This window comes from Myotis davidii, unplaced genomic scaffold (assembly GCF_000327345.1).
Source record: "Myotis davidii unplaced genomic scaffold, ASM32734v1 scaffold378, whole genome shotgun sequence".
NCBI classification, from domain to species: Eukaryota; Metazoa; Chordata; class Mammalia; order Chiroptera; family Vespertilionidae; genus Myotis; species Myotis davidii.
Window position 1 is genome coordinate 186620 of NW_006290631.1, and position 4512 is coordinate 191131.

Sequence of the window (4512 nt, forward strand, 5' to 3'; positions counted from 1 at the left end):
GCATTATTATCCAGCAAAGCTATCATTCAGAAGTGAAGGCCAGATAAAGAGCTTCACAGATAAGGAAAAGCTAAAGGACTTCATCACCACCAAACCAGTATTATATGAAATGCTGAAAGGTATCCTTTAAGAAGAGGAAGAAGAAGAAAAAGGGCAAGATACAAATTATGAACAACAAACATGCATCTATCAACAAGTGAATCTAAGAATCACGTGAATAAATAATCTGGTGATCATAATAGAATTAGGGACATAGAAGGGGAATGGACTGACTATTCTTGAGGGGGAAAGTGGTGTGGGAGATGCGAGAAAAAAAAACATAATTAATACAGTTGATACTGTACTTTCCCAAAGTAAAGAAATATACTTAACTAATACTTTTATGAACCACTTTTGATATTACAAAATAAATTTTACTGAGCAAAAATGTGTTTAAAAATTTCAGAAAAGCCCAGCTGGCATGGCTCAGTGGTTGAGTGTCCACCTATGAACCTTGAGGTCACAGTTTGATTCCAGGTCAGGGCACATGCCCAGGTTGTGGGCTCAGTCCCCAGTGTGGGGCCTGCAGAAGGCAGCCAATCAATGATTCACTCTCATCATTGATGTTTCTATCTCTCCCTCTCCCTTCCTCTCTGAAATCAATAAATAAATATATATTTTAAATCTCTGAAAAAAAACAGACATTAAAGAGAAGATATAGAGATAAAGATAGAGATAGAGATAGAGATGATAGAGATAGAGATAGAGATAGAGATATAGAACTAGTGTTAAAATATTGCCATAGGTGTGGAAATGTAACATCATCATTTGAATATAATAAAATGTTAAAAAAGCAAAGAATTGTCAAAATACAGAAGAAGAGTTATTCTGAAACAAATTTTAAAAATCAAGATCATGAAGTAGTGGCAACTATGTCTAATGTGTCCCAGATACTGAAATACTGTGGGCGGAATGAACAGAGATATCTCCTGAAGTGGCGGTGACGAAGGGCAGAGATGGCTTTCAAAAATGGAAGGGACACAGCTAACTAATGTACCACCTCCTTCACATAAAATGAGAATCTCTTGGGAGGATCTAAGCCCCTTTGCAGACATATCTTAGAGCTGTTAACAAAATGCTTCACCTATCAGTAGAAAACTATATCAACGCTGAAAATGATGTGGGAATCAGAAGCATATTCAACTGTGACACGTGGTAGTTGACATTTTCCCAAATAGCCACCGTGAGTCTGAGATCCTCAAGACACTGATGTCTCCCAGGTGCATGACTGTCCGAACTCTCATTTCACCAATGAGCAGGAACTCTGATGGGTGCTTCAGATTCTGGGTGGAGAACGCCAATTAGTTTTTTGCAGCCTAATTTGACATGGGCATCAAGTGCCCTTTTAAATGCATCACCCACAGAGCTGGCCCACCTGGTTTAATTTGGGGAAATAACCAGTTCATAGACTCTTTTTGGAGAGTTTTCTCTTGTGCAGCACAGTGCTGCATAAGTAACCTCAGAACTCTTGTCTATCCACGAGAGCCAATTTTAGAATGAGAAATTGTTCTTGGCATTCCTTATGTTTATCCAAGCCTTTCTAAACTTCAGTTCATTGAGCAAAGCTTGTAAACATGAAACACCTTATTCATTCTGCCTTCAAATTCTGTACTCCAGAATTCAACCAATTCTGTCCGAAGATAAATGTTTTTCTTAATGTTTTCCAGAAACTCATTTATCTTTGATGGTTTACGGCAACAAATATGAAATTCATAAACTGCTTCATCATATTTTCCAAAGCCCCTCCAGAGCAAAAGATAAGTACATCAGAGAGACATGTGGCTGCGTGGTTGGACCCCTTAGAGGATGAGCGTGGTGTGGCTTCAGGTGCCCAGGAGGGCAGCCAGTAGGTGGCTTTCTGGGACTCCCCCTTTTTAAAAAATAGTTTTTATTGATTTCAGAGAAGGAGGAGAAAGAGAGAAAAACATCAACGATGAGAGAGAATCCTTGCTCAGCTGCTACCTGCATGCCCTCCACTGGGGACTGAGCCTGTGACCTGGGCATGTGCCCTTGACTGAAATCAAACCTGGGACCCTTCAGTCTACAGGCAATGCTCTATCCACTGAGCCAAACCAGCCAGGACTAGGATTCCTCTTTTTATAGCCTCCCTACTTCAGACCAAGACCTGGCCAATTTTTAAAAGATAATGTTATCAAGTTAAGTATTAAACAATTATTAAACATAAATATTTGTGCCAACATGATTCTTATGAAACAAGCGTTCCCAAACTAATCTTGTTTCCATGTTGAGAAGTTATCAGGGGAAGGCAATGATTTCCTTGGTCCAGATTCCAAGAAGACATTGTCAAACTATCTCTATGGATAACATGGGTAAATGTGGACGGGTTGACAGTGAAGTAAAGTTTTCTTAACTAGTTGAATGGCTGGATAAATGTGCAAGCTGATAAACTTGACTCTGTCCCTCTGGAAAGTAGTGTGGTGATGGGGGGTGTTCTTCTTGCAAAAACTATATATTTGGCACATTTTTAATGAGTTTTATGGGTACAAAGGAATCAGATATGTGATTTGTTGTTCTTGTTGTTGTTAATCCTCATTCAAGGATACATTGCCCATTTACTTTTAGGGGAAGTGGAAGGGAGGGGGAGAGACAGAGAGAGAGAGAAGCATCGATGTGAGAGAGATACATCCACTCGTTACCTTCTGCACGCACCCCAACCAAGACTGGGTATTGAGCCTGCAACCGTGGTACATGCCCTTGACTAGAATCAAACGTGGGACCCTTCAGTCCTTGGACCAATACTTTATCCACTGCGCCAAACCAGCTAGGGCCGATATGTGATATTTTGATGTAATTGTTTTGAAGATATTTTGACAGCCCTGTAAAATGATCTAATTTGAAGAAATTTTTCTAATGTGCCAATTAACATAATTATGTATATGCTCACTTCCTGATCAGCCCATTTCTGAGTGAATTTTAGAGGTGCAGAAAGGTCAAATCCAGTGATAGGATGAAGCCTTGAGATGTTCTATTTATATTGTTAGGAAATAAAAAAAGGTTTTTAAAACTTGACGCACCCATTTCAATATGAACAAATCAAAACAGTCACAGCAAAATTCTTTTCCAGACCTGGTTTTCATACATTCACCTGCATCACAGGTTTTGGAACTCAGCAATAAGGATAGATCTCTTCAGCACACCATGGAACAATGACTTTCCAAGCTGGTACTAATTCATTGTGCTTCTCATATTTTTGAGGACAAAGAGACAGAGGGATAGCTGTGTGCCTGCTTTAAAGTCAATATTTGATTGATCTCAACCAAGCAAGACAGTGCTTTCTTGCCTACAAGTCAGGACTGCATATCATCCCAGGTTATTTGGCTATCAGCAATAGAAATAGACCCTGGCTAACTGAAGTAAGAAAGGGTTTTATAGAAAGGATACTGGATAGTGTTTGCAATAGCAGAAAAGACATCCAGGTATTAGGAAGACCCAGAATCAGAGCAGCTGCAGGGATGTCCGTAGATGAAGCCAAATACTATTTTTGTAGAGAGGTGCCATCAACAGCCCCAGTTCCACCAGCCATCTGCCCACGTTCTCTCAGCATCTCTGCCTAAATTTCAAGGCTTGTCTCATGTGCCCTCCCCTGTGATCAGGGATCCTGGGGTCATGTGACAGACAGCCCAGCCACAAGGATGGAAGAGGGCGATTTCTCCAAGGGAAAAAGAAGGTACCATTACCAAAATTGAAAGGGACAATACGCTAGGAAAGCAAGAAAAAAGTAGGTCCACTAGAGACCTGAACTTCAGTCAAACACTCATTTTTTAAAATACTTCACCTGCTTCCTCTAAATAAGGAGTTTAATTGACTACAAGTTCAACAGGAATGTCTACAGAGCCTGGGTGGTCCCAGCATCAGTAAGACTGTTACACTACCTGGACCTTCAACCTGGTCCTTGTTCTGCCCGAGTGGCCCTCCCTCTCAACCTTCTCCAGGAATGGTAGCTGCTTCTCTAGGAATGGTAGCTGCTTCTTGCAGTTACTAATGATGTATTATCTCACATTTGCCTTTTTTTTCCAATATATTTTATTGAATTTTTTTTTTACAGAGAGGAAGGGAGAGAGAGAGAGTTAGAAACATCGATGAGAGAGGAACATCGATCAGCTGCCTCCTGCACATCCCCCTACTGGGGATGTGCCTGCAACCAAGGTACATGCCCTTGACTGGAATCGAACCTGGGACCCTTCAGTCCGCAGGCTGACCAACACTCTATCCACTGAGCCAAACCGGTTAGGGCTCACATTTGCCTTTTTGTTCCTTCTCTCCTTCTACAACAATATAAGAAGCTCCTGTATTAATTTCCCTTCCTTGGGTGGGTTGAGAGTGTTTTCCTTTCTGGGTCCTGACTGATGCAAATGCTAAAAATCCAGGTGACCTCTACAGCAGGTGGTGAGGGAGTTTGACACTGTGTCATACTTGGAATGTGTGTCTTGTATGAAGGAAGATGTAGGGGCT

At 41.0% G+C, this 4512-nt stretch overlaps 1 pseudogene; it reads right to left on the reverse strand.

The window, feature by feature from the left end:
- Positions 1 to 1137: 1137 nt before the first annotated feature.
- The window catches only part of LOC102761314, a 5918-nt pseudogene continuing 2543 nt past the window's right edge, over positions 1138 to 4512 (reverse strand).